General features: G+C 39.7%; 1 protein-coding gene across 5 annotated transcripts in view; it reads right to left on the reverse strand.

Moving 5' to 3' along the window:
* The window catches only part of RAB30 (RAB30, member RAS oncogene family), a 71,140-nt gene that overhangs the window by 40,397 nt on the left and 5,691 nt on the right, over nt 1-25,052 (reverse strand). Inside the window, exon 1 of one of the 5 annotated variants that reach the window (XM_036427910.2) lies at nt 23,744-23,761. The exons of 3 other annotated variants lie outside the window; for them this stretch is intronic. The gene's annotated coding sequence lies outside the window, so the exon portion shown is untranslated. Of the gene's footprint in view, nt 1-3,749; nt 3,769-23,743; nt 23,762-25,052 lie in introns of those variants that run through there. One more of the 5 variants, XM_036427904.2, reaches the window with a different exon arrangement.

The following is a 25,052-nucleotide window of genomic DNA, read 5'->3' on the forward strand; positions in this document are numbered from 1 at the left end:
AAGTCACACCAAAAGTAGCCAAGTTCAAAAACGCTATTAAAAATATATATATTTTTAAATATATTTTATCGATTTTTTACAGAGAGGAAGGGAGAGAAATAGAGAGCTAGAAACGTCGATGAGAGAGAAACCTTGACCAGCTGCCTCTTGCACACCCCCTACCAGGGATGTGCCCGCAACCAATTGATACATTCACTGGTTGCCTTTTGGATGTGCCCTGACTGGTGATCAGACCCACAAGCTTGGTGTATTGGGACAATACTCAACTCCATTTTCAATGACTCCACAACCTTACATTCAGTCAATCATGAGGCCATTCATTATTCCTCAGACATTTATGGAACACCTTCTAGGGACAGCTACTGTGCTGCTGTAGAGGATACAACTGCCAACACTGTTTCCTAGGTCCAGTCACCAAGAACTTCCATTCTCATGGGGAGAGAAAGCAGGGTGATATGAAGAATGGGCATAGGAGATGAGGTAGGGGCTCAGATAAGTGGTCAGAACAGGCCTCTCTGAGGAGGTGGCCTTTGAGCTAAGATCTGGAAGATGAGAATGAGCCAGCCATTTGCAAAGCTTAGAAAAGAAGCACACAGGCAGAAGGACCAGAGCAAGGGCCATCTGCAGGAAGATGCTGGGTGTGTCAGAGGCCACCAGGACCAAGGCTGAGTGAACAACAAGGAAAAAGAATGTTTGCGATGAGGCAGGCTTACTTGACCACTGAAAAGAGTTTGGATTTTGTCATAAGGACAATGGAAAATCAAAAAAGTTTTTTAATTAGGGGAGTGACAATCTGACTTGTGCCTTAAAGAGGGAGTTCTGGTGGCAGAGGAAGTGCGGGGAGAAGGCAGAGTTAGGAATGAGAGCAGACACAGGAGAGGAGGTGGGCTATCTCCTGGTCAGAGCTGGGGAAGTGGAATGAGCTTCCCCAGGTGCTGACGACTTTCCTGTCATTGGAAGTGTTCAGGAATAAACCAGGTGACCCCTTGGCTACACGGTTAAAGAATTCAATAATTGGGCCGACAAATCCTCCTAAGCCTAAAATCCTTCTAAACCCTAGAATTCTGTGGTTTTAAGATAAAATCTTTATTAAGCTGACTTTCAGAACTGGAGTTGCCACAACTTCCTTGGCAAATCCTTGACAGCCCAGACCAGCTCTGTGATATCTGGCAAGTTATTTAAGTCCTTAGAGTTTTAGTTTCTTTCTTTGAGAAATGGGAAAAATAATGCCTAATCCAGGATAATTGCTGTGAGAACCAAAGTCTAATGCCTGAAACATTATAATAAGAATAAGTGTAAATGGCATTTATTGAGCCATTACTATATGCTTGTATGCATTATATGATCTAAGGGCATTTTGTCACCTAATCCTTAAAAAAAAAAAAAAAAACACCCAGAAGGTAGGCACTATGGATGGCTTGTCTCTGATAGATCCAGCAATTGACTAAAGACTTTGAGGGGACCCAGCCAAGATCAGCTGGTCCTGATGCAAATTAAAACCATCCAGATGACTCACAGAATCATGAGAGTTAATAAATGGTGATTTCTCCTGGCAGGCGTGGCTCAATCCCCAGCAGGGGGCATGCAGGAGGCAGCTGATAGATGATTCTCTCATCATTGATGTTTTAACTCCCTCTGCTTTCCCCTCTGAAATCAATAAAAAAAAAATTTTTTAAACAAATAAATGATGGTTTTGTTATACAGCAAATGTTAACTGATTAAAGATGTATGGGGGGGCAATGGTATATGTACAAAGGTAATAATTTAATAAAAAATTTTTAAAAATAAATAAAATTTAAAAATTAAAAAAGATGAGATTTAAATGTAGACTGTATTATGGAATCAATGTTAAATTTCTCAGGCATGATAATGCTGTTGTGGTGATGTAAAAACATGTCCTTATACTCAGGAGATAAATACTGACATATTTAGAGATCAAGTATCATGACGTCTGCCCCCCAAAAACACAAATCTGCATACATAATAATAAAGCAAATGTGACAAAATGTTAAGAATTAGCAAATTTGCCGAAACCGGTTTGGCTCAGTGGTAGAGCATCGGTCTGCGGACTGAAAGGTCCCAGGTTTGATTCCGGTCAGGGGCATGTACATTGGTTGCGGGCACATCCCCAGTAGGGGGTATGCAAGAGGCAGCTGATCGATGATTCTCTCTCATCGATGTTTCTAACTCTCTATCCCTCTCTTCCTATCTGTAAAAAATCAATAAAATATATTTTTTTAAAAAGAATTAGCAAATTTAAGAATGTTTGAGTGTTCTTTGTACTAATCTGTTCATTTGAAATTTTTGAAAATGAAAAGTTAGAAATCTACATGTGTACCTATCTCCAGAACATGGTGACACTGGAAGCTTATCTGGTAATACAGCAGCCACCACATAATGAACAGATCCTCCACCTCCTACCCCTTTTTTACTGAAAGCGACTACTACTGCTGAAGAGGGAGGTGGAGTAAATCAGGGGCAAGCCCTGGTAGAGTTAAAAGAAAGGTTTATTAATACATAAGAAGTGTTTAAAAGTAGGTATTGCCCTGTCTGGGTGGGTCAGTTGGCTGGAGCATCATTCCGTACACCAAAAGGTTTTGAGTTCCATTCTTGGTCAGGGAACACTCCCAGATTTTTGTTTCGATCCTAGAAGAGGCTTGTACAGGAGGCAATGGATCGATGTTTCTATCCTACAGCAATGTTTCTCTCTCACATAAATGTTTCTCTCTCTCTCTTTCTTCCTTCCTCCCTCCCTCCCTCCCTCAAAATCAATTTTAAAAAATATCCTCAGGTAAGGATTAAAAAAATAAATAAATAAAAATTTTAAAGTAGGTATTAATAGCAAGGATTCACTGAGTGAGGATTTCTCCCTGGTATAATTAAAAAACATTTGTGGTGGTTGGCTGAAACTTGAAAAGAAAAAAGCTCTGGCAAGACACATGGGGAGGTCTCTGAAATATTTTGTGTTAGAAAACAAATATTCATGTGTTTCTATTTTAAGGGATTTCTCAAACGCCTCCAAATGAGAAGATTATCTTGTATTACATCTCTTCCCCCTGAAAGGCCCTCAAACAAGTAAATGGTGGTTTATCTTTCCAATGGAGCCTGTATCTGTTTTTCCACAACCTAATGAAAGCCTCCTTTATTTAATGTGGATTTTCCTCCAAGTGATATGGAGCAATTATTAATGCTATGTATTGACGTTATGAATCAACCCAGGGGCCTAGGTTCAAAGAATATAGCTTTCTGAGCTGAAATCCAAGAACCTTAGTTTTTCTATGCCATACAGGGATACTCTGCTTACAATGGATGGCAAACAATGCCCATGCTGTTCTTTACATAAAAAGCAGTAATCTGGGTGGAGAGGTTTTGGTGTGTTTTTGTTTTGTTTTTAGAACAAGCTCTACAAATATGTTAAAATGTCTTTGACTTCAAAAACTTCCAATCAAACAAGCCCAAATATTACCATTGTTCAGTGAGAAAAACATTCAACTTATAAGGAAAGAACACATCACAAGCTACTGTACATCTAATAAGTTGGTTGTTCTCATCTGTCAGAGCTAAAAGAATTAGTGCAGCAAAGATATTTGTTTTGGGGCACTATTTGGTTCAAAGCCAAATCCATGCCCACGCTTTCTTACAGAGCCCCTCAGTTCTCTAGCCCACAAACCGCAGGATGCCTCAGAATATAGTTTGAAATTACAACTTTAAATTAAATGGTTGTGCAAAAAAAAAGAAAAAAAAGGTACCTCACGCAGAGAGAATCTTCCAGTTGCCTCTACAAACTTCAGCAGATTCAGAGAAACCAATCAGGCTGTCACATCTTCAAGGAACTTTGATGTTCAAAGAAAATTCTACTGTGCACATTAATTCTCAAAACTGTTCAGTGTCACTGTAAAGACAGCTGCAGAACAATACACTTTCCTGGACCACATCTGCATATTAGCACTGCATTGTAGCACGGCATACAACCGGTGACAGGATAAGTTATCAGAAGACCTGGGCATGGCTCTAGCTCAGCCACCGAGTTCCCATTCGCTTGTCACTAAACGTGTCAACTGCTGAAAGTACGACTTGATTGCCTGGCTCATTGGTTCACTCACTGTGCAAACATCTGTTGGGAAAATATTACTTAAACTATTCAAGCTTAGCTTCCTCCGTTTTAAAATAAGGATGGTAATTGTACCTATTACATTGGGTTACTGGCAGAATTAAATGAGATAATACATACTACTATAATATATATGTCAATAAACTTTTGATAAATATTAGCTATAATTATTATTCCTTATTATTATCTGGGTGGTTAGACTATATATCTTTTACAGTCCTTTGCAACACTGAGATTCATTCTGTGAATTAATTGTGTGACCCAGAAATTTAACATCTCTGAGCCTCAAGCTCTTTATATGTAAAACGGAAGAGTATATAGTTAAGTGACCTCTAAGGTCCTTCCGACTCTAAAATAGTAAAGGCTCCATGGTTGATATTATATGATTTCAGATGTGTCTCAGTGCCACTGCTTAGATAAACGGGTACGTCAAAGCAACTGCCATCTTTCTCAGGTGGGCGACTGGATCTTTTTTTACTTTTGTTCTTTTAATCTCCTAACCCACCCCTGCATACATAGGATGTATACAAGGTATGAGCCCCCAAGAGAAAAACAAGCAAGTGGGGAGAAAGCCAGACCCTGTCCCGTTCCGTTAGGCTGGGTAACGCATCCAAAACACAAGTGGGGGAGGTGCAATGAATTCATTCATTTATTCATTCATTCATTCACCCACAGAAGCATCCACATACTGAGGGCAGAGTGCCTCCCTGTGCCTCCTGGCACCCACTACTTGTCTCCATATGCGCTTTCCACACTGCCATCTTATCTGCACCAATAGCTAAGCTGACTGATGCCTGGGGCTTTGTCATGTTAACTTTGCATCCTAAATCCCAGGCACAGTGCCCAGAAGGTGGTAGGTAGGCACTCAATAAGTTTAAAATTAACTAAAATTCATACTTCCCTCAGTACCAAAACTAGCCGTTTGCAAAAATGATTAGGCACTTTGGGGATCTTTTCTTAAGGGTCACCAACCCAACAATATCAAGAACTAGCTGTGTAACTATGGGGGGGCGGGGGGGAGCGTGGACAATGAGGGGAGTAATCATTTCACCCTCTGGCTCTCAGTTTCCCCTTTGATTAAAAAAAGAAGAAAAAAAAACTGGAGGAGAATTGATTAGATCAGGGGCTGACAAACTATGAAACTATGGCTCATGGATCAAATCCAGCCTATGTGCTCCCTTCCCCTGGTTTAGCATAGTTTCCATTCTTTTTTTAAAATCCCCACTGGAGGATATGTTTATTGATGAGAGAGAGAGAGAGAGAGAGAGAGAGAGAGAGAGAGAGAGAGAGAGAGAGAGAGAGAGAGAGAGAGAGGAAAGAAACATCAATCAGTTGTCTCTTGCCAAGGTGGCTCACATTTTCAAATGGTTATAAAAGCAAACAAAGAATAACATGGATCAGAAACTGTTTGTGGTCCCCTAAAATGAATATACATATTCTCAGGCCCTTAGATTATCTCTAAGTTTCTTTCAAACCGGGAATTTTAGCATTCTAATTCTGCTGGGTTTCCCTGAACAGTCCAATTCCGGCTTCTTGCACAGAGTATTCCCACTACTGGAGCTCAATTGGTATTTGTTTAATTGAATAAATGGATTCCGCAGCAGGAATCCTAAGAACACAGTCTCCCACCAAAAGGGCCAATGTGTATCAAATGACCGCCTAGTAAAATACCTCCACGATCGACTCCCCACAAGAGGAACACACAGCTCCATTGGCCCTGTGGGTGATAGCAGTCCCCAGACCAGCCTGGAGCTCAGATAACCAGGATTAAGACTTACCTTGTTCTAGCAAATAAAAAATACATGTAGCCAATCCCTGAACAAACCCCTTGGGCAAATTATAAAGCTATCTAGAAGTAGCTATCAGAAACACAGATCATCTGAACAGATCATCTTAACAGCCATGGACCCATGAGAATAAATCCCATCCACAATGAGGCTTAGAATAATTTAACACACAACATTCTGTTTCTCTTTCCCTCTGTTGTTAAGACTACATAATACTAAAACAAGGAATTCAAACAGTTATGTCAGGGCAGCAGGCCAAGGAAAGCCTAGAATATATGACCCCATTAACACTAATGGAAGTTGGAGCACGGTAAAATAGAAAATAAAGCTCCCTGCCTCCATTCCCACTACCCATACTTTTCTAAAACAAACAGCCAACAGTTATTCTTTTAATGTTCCCCCTCTGTACACCCATAAATCACTTCCGGGGATATACCTTTTGCTGACTTCAAAAGATGAGCTTCTTGTTCTCTTTTTTCCTCCCTGCTCTTTGCTCTTCCTCTTTCTGTAAGCCTACAAAGCATTCTCCTGAAGGGAGTGAGGGCTGCTTTTCTGCCACCCCTCATCGAGTGTCTCTAATACAAGTAGAGCACACTCCAACCTCGTACTGTGTCAGACTGTCCTTAGAAATTGCAAAGTGGATGTAGAGATTCTATCCTCTTTACTTTCCTCTAAAGAAGCTACTTGGAGCCCTAGACGGTTTGGCTCAGTGGATAAGCATTGGCCTGCAGACTGAAGGGTCCTGGGTTTGATTCTGGTCAAGGGCATATGCCCAAGTTGCAGGCTTGATTCCCAGTAGGGAGACATGCAGGAGACAGCCAATCAATGATTCTCTCTCATCACTGATGTTTCTCTCTCTCTCTCCTCCCTTCCTCTCTAAAATCAATTTAAAAATATGTTTATAAAAAGAAGAAGAAGGAAGAAGAAGAAGAAGAAGAAGAAGAAGAAGAAGAAGAAGAAGAAGAAGAAGAAGCAGCAGCAGCAGCAGCAGCAGCAGCAGCAGCAGCAGCTGCTGCTACTTGGAGCTCTCTCTCCTCTCAATTGACCAGAGGCTTGAAGACCCCCTTCAACCAATAATGAGGTAGATTCACACAGTGCCCTGGAATGTTAAGGAATAAAAGCCTGTATGGCTCAGTAGTTATTTCCAGGCTCTTCATAAACCAGAGGAAAGAATAACAGTTAAAGATTGAATTGTCTTCCTGACTCATTAGGTAAGCTCTTCCTAAGAGTCAGAAGACATAGACAGACACTAGCCTTCTGTGGATCTCTGTATAAACCTCAAAAAATTCCCTTTACTTCCCAGAGTCTTCTTGTTTTCATGAGCTTTTTAAATGGATCAAAATGGGTTTATGTCCTGGCTGTTGTGGCTCAGTTGGTTGAGTATCCTTCCGTACACCAAAAGGTCACATGTTGCGTTCCTGGTCGGGGCATCTGCCCAGATTGCAGATTTGGTCCCCGATAGTGGTGGGTACAGGAAGCAACTCATCAACGTTTCTCTCTCACATCTATGTTTCTCTCTCTCTCTCTCTCTCTCTCTCTCTCTCTCTCTCTCTCTCTCTCTCTCTCTCTCTATCTCTCTCCCATCTTCTCTCTCTAAAATCAATGAAAACATTTTTTTTTTAAAGTGGGTTCAATCTTAGCTAAAAAGATAAGGATAATCTTTGCTTGAAAGAGAAGAATCCAGTACTCAGGTTATAGTGTTGGCTTCTGGGATTCTTTAAGGAAAAGCCCAGCAATGGCTGTTCTCTGATCCCTGTTCCCAAAAGCCTCACCCACCGTTTCTCCAAATCCCACCACTGTAAACCTTGCTTCACAGGCTCAGCACGGCCCTGAGTGCCTTCATCAGCCCTTCTTGGCGGCTCCTGCTCTCCTCCTGCAGAGCATGTGATCCAGAGCAGCCACTAGGGCCTGAAAAAGCATCAGTGGGTGAAAAAGCGGCTCTGGAAGGAGTCTAGGTAATTAACGTACGGAAATACAGACTGACTCCACTGCAAGATAAAACTGCTACCTACTTACTTTCTCTCTAGGATTGTCTGCCCACACCCTACAGCTTCTACTACCCCAGGCGGTACGTCCCTTGAGGACAAGGACCTCATCTTATTTCTTCATGAGCCCTCAGTGCCTAACAGACTGCCTAGCACACAGCAGATACTACATTACACCAAGACGGAAAAGGGGGAGAGGTGATAAACATTAAGGGGGTGGAAACTGAATCTGTCTTATTCATTGTTACCTGGCCTATAAATATTTTTTAACTAATGGATGGACTAAAGAAACAAAGAAGCAGTAGTACTGAGGCATGAAAGTATAGGTTCTGAAGTAATACATAGCATCTTTCATTAATTCTAAAAACATTTTTCCTCATATTTTGACAGCTTGAAAATTAGGATGCACTTTACAATGGAAGGCATCTTGGCATTGTGTCATAGTTTATTTGGAACCTTGTTTTCTCTTTCTTTCTCAGTAATACATAGAATACAATCATGCACATTATAAATGGTGATGTCATAGATTCAGTGAAATACAATCAGTTGATGTAGCTGTGGAAAAAAGAGTTAAAAAGATGACTATAAAACTGTACTGAAAAAAAACAAAGAAGGGGGTAAAAAGCCTGGCCAGTGTGGCTCCGTGGTTGTGCATCAACCAAGGAACCAGGAGGTCAAGGTTCAATTCCAAGTCAGAGCACAAGACCAGGTTGTGGGCTTAATTCCCAGTAGGAGGTGTGCAAGAGGCAGCCAATTGATGATTTTCTCTCATTGAAATTAAAAAACAAATAAGTATGTCTTTAAAAGCCAGAGGTTCTTTAAAAAAAAAAAAAAAAAAAAAAAAAGAGCTCAGGAACAATCCTGGCCATGCTCCCTGCTATGTAGGAGAGAAACAAAAGCAAAAAAAAAGAGAGAATATTGCTCTGACTGGTTTGGTTCAGTGGATAGAGCGTTGACCTACAAACTGAAGGGCCCCAGGTTCGATTCCAGTCAAGGGCACGTACCTTGGCTGTGGGCACATCCCCAATAGGGGAAGTGCAGGAGGCAGCTGATGGATGTTTCTCTCTCATAGATGTTTCTAAATCTCTAACCCTTTCCCTTCCACTCTTTAAAAAAAAAATCAATAAAAAAGTGTATATATATATATATATATATATATATATAGAGAGAGAGAGAGAGAGAGAGAGAGAGAGAGAGAGAGAGAGAGAAAGCAAGAAACAGAATGTTAACATCACTTGAGTCCCTATGTGGCTCAAACTAGCTACATGCTCACCAAACCTGCTTCTTTTTCTTTCTGGGAAAACAGGCCATATTCTCAGCCTCGTTTACCATTATGTGAGCCATGTACTGAGTAGTAATTGATGGAATGAGGACAGAAGTGATATAAGGCACTTCCAGACATGACCCATGAGAACCTCCCACATGAGATCCTTCAATCTCCTTCTGCAACTGCAGTTTTAAAGGAGAGAACTTTGAGATGACAAGGGATCCACAAGATGGAAAGATCCTGGCTTCCTGAAACATCGAAGGTGGCCTAACCAGGACACCATGTTGAACTGCTATACAGACTGCTAATATAGACAAGTTAAGCACCGAAACTTGGGGGGTTGTTATATCTCTAATGTCTCCTGATTCCAGTTGCACCCAACCTTCCATGGTTACATGAAATATTCTAGTGTTCTTCCATAAATCCCCTCTTTGCCCAAGACAGGCTGAGTTAGGGTTTTCATCTCTACAACATAAAGGAGTTCTGAAAGCTTAGCTGATTAGAGCATCTTCTCAATATGCCAAGGTTGCAGGTTCAATCCTTCGCCAGGGTACATACAAGAATCAACCAATGTATTTATACATAAGTGGAACAACAAATCGATGGTTCATTCTCTCTCTCTCTCTCTCTCTCTCTCTCTCTCTCTCTCTCTCTCTCTCTTCCTCTCTAAAATCAATAAATAATTTTTTAAAAATAATTTGGAGGAACGTAGTCAAGAAAAAATAAATTGCAATCATTTGAAGTGGCAAGAAGATTGAAGTAACCAATCCCCAAATGTCTAAAAAATTTCTCAGAACAGAGTAATAATTCCAATAAACTTATGACAATCCACAAATGACTTTTTTCAGTTTCAAGGGTTACTAGCTCTAAAATCATGAACCATTTAGCCTAACTGGTATGGCTCTGTGATTGAGGATTGACCTATGAACCAAGAGGTCCTGTTCTATTCCCACTCAGGGTACATGCCTGGGTTGTGGGCTCAATCCCCAGTAGGAGGCGTGAGGGAGGCAGCCGAGCAAAGCTTCTCTCTTACCAGTAATGTTTCTATCCCTCTCTCCCTTGCCCTTCCCCTCTGAAATCAATAAAAATATATTTTAAAATAGAAAAAATAAAATCATGAACCATTTACAATGTGATACTCTCTCTTCCTTCTCAATTTATTACCAGAAGCATGGACCACGTTGTAATAGCCCTCCCTCAGGGCTTACCTACTATTAGATACCCTCTAGAGTCCTCAAACATACTGAATCCTAATGAGTAAGATAAACCTCATTAATCATACATAGCCACCTCTGCTGTCCCATAATTTATTGGGAAATAGATCAACATAGAGCTCTAAGAATTCAAATAATTACTCTGGGCTAAATAGCTCTGGGTATAAGTACACAACCCTGGTCAGAGTTTTCAAAGATAAATATTCAAGAATTAGCAAAGCTTCTGGGAACATTTATAAGACTATAAATGAAAAGATTACAAAATAAACAGGAGAGTGATGTGATGAATGCCTACTTGAGCAATGAAAAGGTCTGCCAGAAGCTGGGGGCCAGTGATGACAGAGCATGCATCCTGTTCAGTTTCCAGAAACGTTTATCATTGCGCCAAAATTGTTTTATAACAACAAGTACTGACATCTGTGATATGTTCTGCAGGCTTCTTATAAAGCACTTTTATACTACACATTGACTTATTTGACTCTCAGAACAACCGTGTGAAGACGAGATTGTCATCGGCCCTTCATTTACAGCTAAGAACACAGGCTCAGACAGGTCAAGTGCTCATGGCCCCAGGGTTTATGACTTGAGCCAAGACCTGAGATCCAGTCTCCTAATTCCAGAACCTCTGTCCATTTCACTATGGACTTCCAGGGCAGGGTAATGGCCTGGCTGGACAAGATTTTTTCCCAGTGCCATCATTCTTCAACCCATGTTGGAGGTTAGTTTGCTCTGTTTCATGTAGCCATATGTGGGAACTTCCCAGAGGGTTAAAGGGTCTGGGATAAGATGCCTGGCCTGCCTCCAAAAACAGCTGGGAAAATATTCCCTGACAAGATACCATAGCTTATACCCACAGGGAAGCCTTGAGGGAGGAAGAGGGAGCCTGAGGCATGGGTTAGAAGTGCTGAGACCTCCATGTGATTTTGTCAAAAATCTCGTAGTTGAGGCTTCTGAGACCCAGACAACAAGGTCTCTCAGGACTCCAAAGATAGAATCCAGGGCAAATGAGCTCAAGGTAACCTTTGTTGGAGAAGGAGAGGGGATCCACTATATATTGTATATAGATTTAGCTGGCTTCAATGAGCATTCTCTAACATGATTTTTTAAAATGATTTTAAAGAGAGAGAGAGAAAGAGAGAAAAAATCATCCATTTGTTGTTCCACTTATTTATGCATGCATTGGCTGATTCTTGCATGTGCCCTAACGAAAGATCAAACCCACAACCTTAGCACATCAGCTCTAACCACCTGGCCAGCGCTCTACGATGATTTTTTTAGAGCCACTTGTAAGAGACAATTTGTCAAAATTCATCCTTGAATTTTGTCAAAAGCAAGCATTCATATACTGCCTGATAATGGCAAAGAAGAGAAATAATTGACATTTTAGTAAGAACCATTTATCTCTGGTAGCTGGTGATCTACCAACTCAGAAGGAAGACACAGGACATTCGGGGAGCTGTCCTTAGGCATGATGGGAAGTGTGAAGAACTGGCCTCTCCTGACTACTGTTACTTCCTGGGCTCCAAGAATGAGAGAGAAGTCCTCTATCCCAGTGAAGTTCCTCCAGAAATAGAAAATTCAAGATCCTGAAGAAGCATTAGGTTAGTGCAGTGGTCAGCAAACTCATTAGTCAACAGAGCCAAATATCAACTGTACAATGATTGAAATTTCTTTTGAGAGCCAAATTTTTAAACTTAAACTTCTTCTAATGCAACTTCTTCAAAATAGACTCGCCCAGGCTGTGGTATTTTGTGCAAGAGCCACCCACACTCAAGGGGCCAAAGAGCCGCATGTGGCTTGAAGCCGCAGTTTGCTGACCACGGGGTTAGTGTTAGGGGCAAAGGCCTTGATTTTAAGAACCTGTGCTTGAACCACTGCTCAGACTCTAGTCAGCTGCGACCTGAAGCAAATCACAAACTCTTTGAGCTTCCGTTTATATATCTGTAAAGAATAAGGATGTTTATTTTATAGGACTGTGGGGAAGATAAACAAAATTATGAATCTAAGAGGCATAGCACAGTGCCTGATAAATAGTAGCTGTGAATCAATAAATGTTAGCTCCTAAGTTTTCCCCCTCAATCAATCCCCTAATATTGGAATTCTAATACTTAGTTATTCTAATTACTGTTAATCTACTGGCCCTTAGTAATTTTGAAAGAATCACATATATTACCCAATACCTTTTTTTAAAATATATTTTATTGATTTTTTAGAGAGAGTGGAAGGGAGAGGGATAGATAGAAACATCCATGATAAGAGACGAATATCATCTATCAGCTGCCTCTTGCACGCCCCCCACAGGGGATGGAGCCTGCAACTCAGGCATGTGCCCTGACCAGGAATCAAACCAGTGGCCTCTGGGTTCCTGGCTCAATGCCTAACCACTGAGCTACACCATTCAGGCAGTTATCCAATATCTTGACATTTCACTTACCTCTTTGAAATATAACCATCAAAAACAACCAAAAATACAGACAAAAACAAACAAAAAAGTGAAATATAAATATAACTATCTGTGACTTTAGTTGAACATACCAAATAACTCTCGGCCCTTGGACCTCTTAGTCTACTTTATGCTTCCTAAATTCTAGAAAGGAAGGAAGGAAAGAAGGAAGGAAGGAAGGAAGGAAGGAAGGAAGGAAGGAAGGAAGGAAGGAAGGAAGGAAGAAGTAGGTGGGTGGAGAGACGAACTCATAGGTCTCTTTTCAACTTTTTTTTTTTTTTATTAAATATATTTTATTGATTTTTTACAGAGAGGAAGGGAGAGGGACAGAGAGTTAGAAACATCAATGAGAGAGAATCATCAATCAGCTGCCTCTTGCACCCCCCCCCCCCCCACGGGGATGTGCCCGAAACCAAGGTACATGCCCTTGACCGGAATCAAACCTGGGACCTTTCAGTCTGCAGGCCGACGCTCTATCCACTGAGCCAAACCGGTTTCGGCTCTTTTCAACTTTATAATCTTCTTCCAATCTGAAAGAGAATCCAAACCTTATATATCTTTGGCACATAGCTGTACTCAACAATGGCCAAATTCAACTAAACTTTCCACAAGGCTTAAAATAAAAAGGAATTCTGATTTTACCAATGTTTTCTTAAACTTAATAAAGATGGCCATAGGAAGGATGCAGTTCCTGTGATCTTTTTAATATTATCTTCCTGATCTGTAGAACCATTTCCTCTTGACATCCTCTATCCAAGACAGGGTCTGGCACCCACCTCTGTGCTCCAGGATTCTGTTTATTTATACCAATACCAGCACTAGACCATACTGTACAATAATCATCCATTTTATGTCTCCTTCTCTAGGTTATACTCTCCTTTCAGGTAAGAACAGTGCTCTGTGAAATATTAATTACCAGTGTCCACCAGCACAGTACCTGGTATATAATAGATACTAAATTAGTGTTGGACGGATGGATTGATTGATGGAGGGAGGGATGAATGGGATTTTTAATATGGGAGAAACACAAGGTCTTCATTTCACAGATAAAAAAGAAGCCTCAGAGCTATAAGATAACTCAGGCAAGGTATCCTCATAAGCAGCTGAAGATGACAAGTGGTGGCAGTCACATGCTATTTTGACTTTGAGTTCAAAGACAGATATCATTTATCACTCACCACCAAGGGGAGGCAGTAAAGCTTGGAGGACACAGACAAAGTCTTCTTGTTCTTGCTACCTACCAGTCATGTGACTTTGGGCAAGGTACTTCATTTCTGAGTCACAATTTCTACATCTGTTAATTGGATTATTAATAACTTCAGTGTTGTTGGGGGTATTAAACCTGCCAACATACATAAAGTGCCCAGCATAGCACTATGTGCTAAATAAATGTTTACTGAATGAATCATGAATAAGTCCCTGTCCAACATACCACGACCTCATGGTTTAGACTTTGCATAAGTCTCTACCCACATGGAAGGTGGCTGGGACACCATAATTACAGAGCCATGTACTTGGAGATTTGTTCCTTGCTAGAATCGGATCTTAAGGCAGCACCAAGCAGCCTCAATTACTTTGCTCACTATTCCCTTCACCTGGGATGCTCTTCCCACCTTCCTCGTTGCCACACAAATCTTACCCATCTCCCATTGTCACCTCTAATTCCTATGAACTCATTAGACCTTCCTGACTCACAAATTAGTTTCCACCACATAGTGGAGGGGTATATTTGTTTGGGGTTTATAATTTGTGGTAAAATACACATAATATAAAATTTACTATCTTAACCATTTTGAGTGCACAGTTCAGTACTGTTAGGTATGTTCACACTGTTATGCAACTAATCTAAGAACTTTTTCATTTAGTGAAAGTGAAACTCCATACCCATTAAACAATAACTTCCCAATTGCTCCCTCCACCCCAATCTCTGGCAATCACCATTCTACTTTCGGTTTCTATGAGTTTCACTACTCTAGGTAACTCAATAAGTGAAATCCTATCTAATAAAGAGGGAATATGCAAATTGACCATCACGCTATCACAAATATGGTGGTGCCCATAGCCACTAGATGGCAGCACCCAGTCCCCTCAGCTCCTGATCGCCAGGTCACCTCCCATCCCTGAGGGCTCTTGGACTGTGAGAGGGGGTAGGCCAGGCTGAGGGACCACCCTCCCCCCACACACTCCAGTGCATGAATTTTCATGCACTGGGCCTCTAGTGATACAATATTTGCCCATTTGTGTCTGATTTATTTTACTTAGCATAATGTCGTCAAGGTTCACCTATGTTTTACCATGTGTCAAACTTCCTTTCTTAAGACTGAATAACACTCCACTGTAAGTACATACCACACTTTGCTTATCCATTCTTCTGTTGATGGAAACTTGGGTTGCTTCCACCTTTTAGCTATTGTGAATAATGTTGCTATGAACATGGGTGTACATGGGTGCATCTGTTTCTTCTCCTTTATGTGAGTGTGAACTTCTTAATGACAAATAAAGGGTCTCAATCATCATTACAGTTCTCAAAGTGCCTGACAGGTAATGGCACTCAATAAGTACCCATCGAGTAAATAAGACAGAGCTGCTCCAAACATGAAGTGAAAAAAGGAATCATCTTCCATACAAATTTGCAAAAAGGCAGAATCACAGCAGAAAAGCACAGACTTTGCAGTAAGACAGTCTTGATTTCTGATCTTGGATCTGCCTCTAACTAGTCATAGGACCTTATGCATTTTAATAAGCTCTCAAAGTTTCAACTTTCTCATGTGGTTTTGCCACAATTAAATGCTCTAACTTATGTAGAGCAGCACAGCTCTTGGCACATCACAAACTTTAAAACTTGGCCAATACTATTATATAAAGTTATATAATAAAAGTCACTTATTGCACATACAAACATACCACTGAGCTTCCTGACCACAATAACTTTAAAAGCAAAGAGCATGGAGTATTCTGAGACCAAACAATTTATGGCAAGAAACAGTCAAAACAAGACACTTTTGCAGCAGTAACAATGAATCCAATTGGTACCACTGAATGTGAAATCTTGAGCTACTATATGGTTTCAACTCTAGTAGCTGGAAATCACTTCCAAGGAACAGACCTAAATGTTATACTAAGGGTCATCTCACTTAGCTTAGCAGCCTGTCCAAGATCTCACAAATGTTTTTTTAATCAGGATTACTTGAGGTTTTGGCATTTTTTTGGTACCTCGGCTAAATCGATTTTGAATTTAATCATTCATGTTGTAAAGCTTTTAGCAAAAAGATGAAAGCAATAAATAGACCTTCATTACTATTTCAGACAGAAATATTTATTTTAATCTGTCTCAAAGGAAACTGAACTCCCCACTCTCCTCCCAGTTCCTCTAGGACATGAATTCCTTTTGAGGTTGCTATCTGAATTTTCCAAACCAGAAACATTCCTTCCAAGGTTAGCTCTTAGAAAGTAGTTTTTAAGTATTAGAAGGAAAAGCTTATTCGAGTTTCTTTTTGTCTGCCATAATAATTAACATTTGACATGGCTAATTAAAATGGCTCTCTGAGACAAAAATCGGAAACTTGGTTGTGTGGTAGAGGAGAGGGAAGGGAAGGAAAAGAAAAGGTAAATGGAAGCTGCCTGAATGCTAATATCGGCCCAAATGTGGCCCCAAGTGAACAACACCTAATTTTCCTAGAAAAATCATGACTTCATGTAAATTTAACACTATACTAAGATGACTTGCTAATGAAAAACAAAATGAGATGTAATATATGTATTTGTAAAATTTTGCAATTAAGTGAATTTATAAGTAAAGAAAAAAATTCCTTGTCAGACCATGCATTACCATTTTGGATTCAGAACAATACTGTCACCATATCCCATGTGTCAATTTTAATCTGGCTCCCCAGCAATGGCTATTGGCTGGCTTGTCCACCGAGACCCACCAGGTGGGGGGCACCATGCTAAGACTTGACACACAGGGGCCTGTTTAATCTTCACAACAACCCTATGCTCTAGGTATTGGCATAGCCTCTCCCTCCTTTTCTATCTTTTTATTTCAAATTAATTTCAGACATACAAAAAGAAAGGCAAAAAAATCGGGAATCGATATATATCCTTCACCCAGATTACCTATATGTTAATATTTTCTCACGTTTGCTTTATCATTCGCTGTCTCTGTAAACAGATATTATATTACCACTAACTACTTAGCATTTCCTTAAAAATAAGGACATTCTCACCCTGGCTTGTGTTGCCTCACATGAAGAAGAATCTCGGTTTCAATTCCCAGTGAAGGGCACATTGCTGGGCTGTAGGTTTGATGCCTGGCTCCAGTCAAGGAGTGTGTGGGAGGCAACCAATCTGTGTGTCTCTCTACATCAATGTTTTTTTTCTCTCTCTCTCTCTCTCATCTCTATCTCTTTCTTTCTCTCCCCCAACTTCTTCCCTTCCATTCTCTCTAAAAATCAATGGAAAAAATATCTTTAGGTAAGGATTAACAAATAATAATAATAATAATAATGACATGTTCTTATATTTTCACAGTATGATTATCAAAACCAGAAAATTAATATAAATATTATACTATAATCCCAGCCCTTATTCAAATTTCACTAATTCACCAAATAATGTCTGTTAATGCAAAAAAAATTTTTTTTTTCCTGGTTCAATCTGATTTAGGATCATGTGATCTATTTAGTTTCTATGGGTCTTTAGTCTCCTTTAATCTAGAACTATCCCTCAGTTTTTGTCTTTCATGATCTTGACATTTTTGAGAAATACAGTTAATTTATTTTATTTATTTTTATTTTTTTAGTTGATTTATTTTATAGACTGTTTCTCAGTTTAAGTTTATCTAATATTTCCTCATAGATTCAGATTATGCATTTTCTGCAGAATGCCACACAAGTGATATGCCCTCAGATGTTGATTTGTCACATACTGAAATTAAAAATGGTGCCTGCTACTTTTCTCCACTGTAAAGTCACTCTCTCCCCCTTTGTAACTAGTGAGCACCTTCTGATGAGGTAGATACTTTAGGCTCCTTTATTATAGATGAAGAATCTCTCTTTCCTCCCCACTCCCTTCCACTCTCTCTTTTTAAAAAAATCAATGGAAAAAACATCCTTGGATGAAGATTAACCAAAAAGAAAGGAAGAGAGAGAGAGAGAGAGAGAGAGAGAGAGAGAGAGAGAGAGAGAGAGAGAGAGAGAGAGAGAGAGAGAGAGAAAGAAAGGAAGAAGCAAAGAGGGAAATGTATATGCATCAAGATACCAAAGCAAACAAGACAAACCTTATTCATTCTTACCCTAAGGCCAAATCACCACACCCTGACCCTTTGGCTGGCCATCTGAAACTTCTTTCTGAGCTGCCATTTCTTTCTAATTTTCTTGTTTTAATTTAATTTTATTTTTGGAATAGATATTACATGGTACTATATTAACGTGATTCAAAACTCAATGTGATACCCAATCGAAGGGTTATAATAAAAAGGGCAGATAATAACAAGTGTTGGCAAGGATGCAGAGAAATTGCTGGAGGAGATGTAAAATAGTGCAGCTGCTCTGGAAAACAATTTGGCAGTTCCTCAAAAGTTCATACATAGAGCTCTCAGTTGGCCCAGCAATTACACTCCTAGATATAGATGCAAAGTAAATAAAAACTAATGTCCACTTAAAAATTTATATGCAAGTGTTTAAAGCAGCATTATTCATAATACCCCCAAAATGGAAACAACCCAAATGCCCATCAATTAATAAGTGAATAGATAAAATATGGTATATTCATACAATAAAATATTATTTGTTAATGAAATAAGAATGGAGTACTGCCGAGACTGGTTTGGCTCAATGGATAGAGCGTCGGCTTGGTGACTGAAAGGTCCCGGGTTCGATTCCGGTCAAGGGCATGTACCTTGGTTGAGGGCATATCCCCAGTAGGGGGTGTGCAAGAGGCAGCTGATCGATGACTCTCTCATTGATGTTTCTAACTCTCTATCTCTCTCCCTTCCTCTCTGTACAAAATCAATAAAATATATTAAAAAAAAGAAAAAAAGAATGGAGTACTAATGTATGCTACAACATGATAAACCTTGAAAAGATTACACTAATGAGAGAAACCATTTATATAAAATGTCCTGAATAGGCAAATCTATAGACAGGAAGATAGGTGGTGCCTGGGGCTGAGGTCTTGGGGTGAGGAAGATGGTATATGACTGATGATGAGTGCAGAATTTCTTTTTGGGATAATGAAAATGTTCTAAATTGAGTCTAGTGATGGTGACACAAGTCTGTTCCCAAACATTCGGTAGTTTTTAGTATGTTGACACAACTCTGTCAACATACTAAAAACTATTGAATTGAATACTTTAAATGAGTAAATCGTGTGATGTGTGAATTATATTTCAATAAAGCTATTATAAAAGTCAGCATTATATAAAATAGTAAATCTTAAGAAATCTCATTATACATACAAACCACTCACCCCTACTGCCCTGTACAAGTGCCTAGTAACCAATTTATTTAACACCCTTCCAAGGAATCTTCATGCAAACTGAAATATGTTTAGCCCCATTTCTTTCACAAAATATGCACTGTTCTGCCACCTTCTTTCTTTCACTTAACGTATTATTGGAGATCTCTCCATTCCAGTACTTCAAGAATACCCTAATTCTTCTTTTTTTAATATTTGTATTGATTTCAGAGAGGAAGGGAGAGAGCTAGAGATAGAAGCATCAATGATGAGAGAGAATCATTGATTGGCTGCCTCCTGCACATCCCCTACTGGGGCTGGGAAATGGGGGGGGGGGGGGGGGGGGGGGGGGGGGGGGAGGCGGGAGGAGAGAATCGAGCCCGCAACCCAGGCATGTGCCCTTGGCCAGGATAAAACCTGGGACACCTTAGTCCACAGGCCAGTGCTCTATCCACTGAGCCAAACCAGTAGGGGCTTAATCACAGGAATAACAACAGCCTGTAATTATTGGAATCAAGAGTCTGGGCAAGAATACCCTAATTCTTGTTTGTAGTTTCATAGTTTCCCCTGTGTGAACATATCCATTTATTTAACCAATCTCCCACTGATGCACACTTAGGCTGTTCCCAATCATTTACTATCTCCAACAATGATGCAATGCTTTTAACCTGGTCTCATCAGATGACATTCTGTTCCCGGATTGCCAGGAAGCAATGTGAGTAGCAGGAAGCAGTTAGAATTAGTCAGAACTGAGTTTGCATCTGGCCCCGTCTGCTAACTAGCTATGTGACCTGGGATGATTATCTGTACTTTCTGAGCCTTAATTTTCTCACTTATAAAGTGGTCAAAATCCCACCTACTTTATTAGGTTGCTTTTAGAGTTAAGTAAATTAAGACAGGTACCCTGTGGCCAAATTTTAGATAATTTGTGTATCAAAAAGCATAAGGATTGGGGGGGGGGGGGCGGGGAGAAGAAGGTTGGTAATGGATTATAGAATCGGGAAGTCAAAGTAATACAAAAAAAAAAAAAAAAAAAAAAAAAAAAAAAAAAAAGAAAGAAAGAAAGAAGAAGAGGGAAGCTGAAAGCTAACCAATCAGGAAAACACCAATAGATATCAATTGACCTAAGCAAGGATTATCAATAGATGTTAAAACCACTGGAAAGTTGCAGAGGAACAGAATATCTAAACAATCTCAAAGGATAACCCCACAGATAATGTTATTAATTACAAACAGAAAACATTATCTTTACAATGCAGAGATCTGGCAACACCACCTCACATACCAGTGATGTTACAAACTCACATTGTGTGTCACCAAATATGACGCAAGGGAGGGAGGCAACATTCCGTATGGGTTATTCTTTTTTTTCTTTTTCTTTTTTAATATATTTTATTGATTTTGTACAGAGAGGAAGGGAGAGAGATAGAGAGTTAGAAACATCGATGAGAGAGAGTCATCGACCAGCTGCCTCCTGCACACCCCCTACTGGGGATATGCCCGCAACCAAGGTACATGCCCTTGACCGAAATCGAACCTGGGACCTTTCAGTCCCCAAGCCAACGCTCTATCCATTGAGCCAAACCGGTCTCGGCCCGTATGGGTTATTCTTACCACAAACGTTTAACCTGAGTCTCAGAGTGAGGGGGGAAAATCAGACAAATCCAACTTACAGTCTACAACAAGGCAACAGACTTGGAATCTTCAAAATTTCAATGTCATAAGAGACAAAAAAAAAAAAAGGCAGGGGTATTGTGATATGTTAAAGGAAACTAAAGAGACACAACTATGGTGTGTAATCCTTCTTTCCATCTTGGGTTCCAAGACAAAGGTTATAACAACATTGGAACAACTGGGAAAGTCTGAAAATATTATTGTTTCGATGTAATGGTATTATGGTTACACAGGAGAATGTCCTTGTTCTCAAGAGATACATGCTCCAGTATTTAGAGATAAAGTGTCGTCATGTCTACGACTACAGTGTCAAGTAATCTAGGGGAAGGGGAAAATGTGTGAACATAGATAAAGAAAGCAAATGAATCTAGATGAACGGTGTATGGGTGGTCGCTGTAATATTTTTGCAATTTTTCCATATGTTTGAACATGTTCAAAATAAGTTGGGGGGAAAGCAAATAAAACACATAAACCGTCTATTACCCAGTAGATGTCACGACAGTTCACATCATGGCTTCAGCTAAATCTACAGAAAGCTCCTTCCCCCATGTGTGTAGGGAAAATGAATCACATTAAAGGAAAGGTCACCAGCCAGTCCTTGCCTTCATGAAGTTTGTATTTTTTATCAGAAGTTAAGGCAGAAACAGGAAGCAGCTGAAGAAGCAGTATGGTTTTTGGTTCCAGAAAATGTACCTAGGAGCTACATCTGCAAAATTTTTTAAGCTAGGTAACTTTAAAAAAAAAAACACAAAAAAAAACCCAAGTTGCTTAACCTCACTTGGAATTGTTTCCTTGTTTATATGGGAAAATGGAGTTCAAATCTGCTACATAGGATTGAGAGAATGAGACAGCATACATAATACGGCATTGTGAAGCATCTCTTATTTTAAAGACTCTCTTTAAAAGATATTATTAGTCTCCTAGGATAAAAGTGGGGAAGAAGGAAAACTCCTGGACGGGTCCATGTTTGTTTCCCTATAAGAACACCCAGCACAGGGCCTTGCATTTAACTTATGATCACAAATATTGGTTAAAGAAGTAATGAGAGACTGTATGAGACAGATGCTTTTTAGGCTGCAAATTCCATTAAAGAAAATATTAAGAAGAGCTGGCCCAGTCAGAGACAGCAGCACGTTCACAACAGCACATAAATTTGCCAAAACCTTTTATAACATTATCTCATTTGAGCCTCACAATAATCCCCATTTCACAGATGAAGAAACTGCAGCTTAAAAAGATAAATTACCCAGGTAGCACACAACTCAAATGTGTGCTTGCTCCACTCAGCCACAAAAGAAAGGGAACAACTCGCTAATAGATTTGAAATAATTCACAGCCTATAATCCTTACAATCGCTTCCTCAGGGTTTTTGCTGAGGCAGAGTGAGTCACTGACAGCCACTCCTGAAGTCAGACCTTTTTTTTTTTTTTTTTTACCAGAAAAAATGCCCAAAACCTGCCCTTGGACTGCTTCTATTGATAATCAGGCCTTTTAACCACCTGCTTCAGATATTTTAAAAAGTGAAGTGAAGCTTCAATTCCCCTTTCCACTGTGGTTGTGTGACTGAGATGGAGCGGAACTAAGCAGAAGAGGTTATTTTCATCTCAAGATTGATGGTGTCCACATTTTAGTGAAGTTAACCATAACTAAAAAAAAAAAAAAAAATTTCCTGCAGAATTTTCTGGGGAAAACTCTTGGCTGCTTTATTCTTTCAGTTCACTTTTTTTTTAAACATCATGCTGTGCCACAGGCTTAGATAATATATTTTACTTTTCCAGAGGTTTCTATGTTATTTACATATCAACCTTTATTACAACCTTTATTACATATCAAAAACCAGCAGGACGTCTGCGGTTCCATTTTTGCCCACTTTCTGTCTATCCATCACAAGTTTCTTCCCTCGGTAAAAGAGTTTAGCTCCAGGGCTAAGTAACTGGACAAAGGTATGTAGAAATGGCTCTCTGAACGAACGTTCACGGGAAATCAATTGTCAGGGGACAATTAAAGGGGAACTGTTCACACCACCTGACCCAGTGTTTCTAACCTTAGAAATGTATGCTACCGAAACAGTCCTACAAATTCATCACAAAAAGGTGCATCCGCAAATATTCACTGCAGCAGTGCCCAACAGCCATTAAAATGGATAAAATAGAGCAGCATGCAAATATGTGGGACAAATGCCCAAAATATATTAAGTTAAAGGAAGCAAGCAAAATATGTATATATTTATTATACTAATACCATGAGCATATGTGTAGGAAAAAAATGACAGAGGAATATACATAAAAATCTCAACAGGGTGGAATTAAGGGGAACGTTTCCTATGTAGTTCATTGTGTATTTCTATAATAAATTTTGATTAATCTTATATCTGGAATTTTTTTTAAAAGTTAAGATATATTTTTGTGTTTTTTCTCAGCCTTTCCTCTTCATTTTGGAGCCATCTAGTTTGCAGCTCCAGCTGCATTACTACTTTTAATAATATCAAAGGTAGAATGCCAGCTAAAAAGTCTGCATTCTTTTTTTAAATATGTTTTTACTGATTTGAAAAAGAGAGAGGCAGGGAGAGGGAGAGGTAGAAACATCGATGAGAGAGAAACGTTCAATTGGCTGCCTCCTGCACTGAAGATCTGCCACTGAAGATCAAGGCTGAAACCTGGGCATGTGCCCTGACCGGGAATCAAATAGTGACCTCTTTGGTTCATGGGTCGATGCTCAACCACTGAGCAACACTGGCCAGGCAAAGTCTACACCCTTATAGAATTTATACAGGATTATGTTTAGAAAAGATACAAAGATCACTTACAATGCCCCCCCAACAAATGGTATTCCAGCACATAGGCTGATTAAATACTTGTAGTGACCAAAAAAATCACTGCCTTCTGAAGCAGCCCTTGATGTCTTCTAGCTTTGCGGTAACACATTCCTAAAGAAGACATTCAGGAATGGCCACTGATCCAGACACCAAAACCATAGCATGTCAGGCTAAACAGAACATACCATGACCACATTCAAGAAAACTAACATTGTAACTGATTATCTAATCGGCAGCTCCCATTCAGTTTCCCAAAATGTCCCCAAATTTTCCTTTATATTATAGCTTTTTAAGTCCTTGATCCAACCAAGGATTACCTGTTGCATTTGGTTGTCACAACTGTTTAGTCTCCGTTAGTCTCGATCAGCCACCCACACATTTTGTTTTATTTCATTTTGTTTGTCTTTCATGACATTGACATTTTCAAAGATCACAGGCCAGCTGTTTTGCAGTATGTCCCGCAACCTGGATTCGGCTGATTATTTCTTCATGATTAGATTTAGGTCAAACATTTCTGGCAAGAATTCTATTATACATCAATGATGTTGTATACTTTCCGTTGCATTAGGTTTTCTAGTTATACTAAGTTATATTTTACTCGTTTTATCACTGTGGGCACTAAGCAAGCCTCAGCCAATAAATAAAATATTCAAAACAATAAGTGCATTTAATGTTAAAAACAGCTACCATGAGCACCAGGCATAGTTCCAGACATTTAAAATATATTATCTGCCCTAGCTGGTTTGGCTCAGTGGATAGAATATCAGCCTGCCAACTGAAAGGTCCCAGGTTCGATTCCCATCAAGGGCACATGCCCAAGTTGCAGGCACAATTACCAGTAGGGGGCATGCAGGAGGTGGCCGATCAATGATTCTCTCTCATCATTGATGTTTCTATCTCTCTCTCCCTCTCCCTTCCTGAAAACAATAAAAATATATTTATGTGTGTGTGTGTGTGTGTGTATAATCTCACTTAATCCTCATAACAATCTTATGAAGAAACAAAGGATATCACAACATGTGTATCCTTGCCCAAGGACACACATGTAGTGATAGAAAACATGTGTATACACATGTGAACTCACACAGACACACTTTAACATGAGATCTCAGGGGTTCATGTTCTCTCTGAGAGTCCTCCATGGAATAGTTAAGAACCCCTGCCTTAGCCTGATCTTGCAGAGGCCTATCTAGTTTTAAAGGTTGGATTCCTATAAAGAAGAAACTGAAAATAAATTAGCCTTGGTCCATATAAAATTCTTCCATACTTAAAAATGTTCTTATTTGGCCGGACCGGTTTG

The sequence above is a fragment of the Pipistrellus kuhlii genome, unplaced genomic scaffold (genome assembly GCF_014108245.1).
Source record: "Pipistrellus kuhlii isolate mPipKuh1 unplaced genomic scaffold, mPipKuh1.p scaffold_m20_p_9, whole genome shotgun sequence".
Classification (NCBI taxonomy): Eukaryota; Metazoa; Chordata; class Mammalia; order Chiroptera; family Vespertilionidae; genus Pipistrellus; species Pipistrellus kuhlii.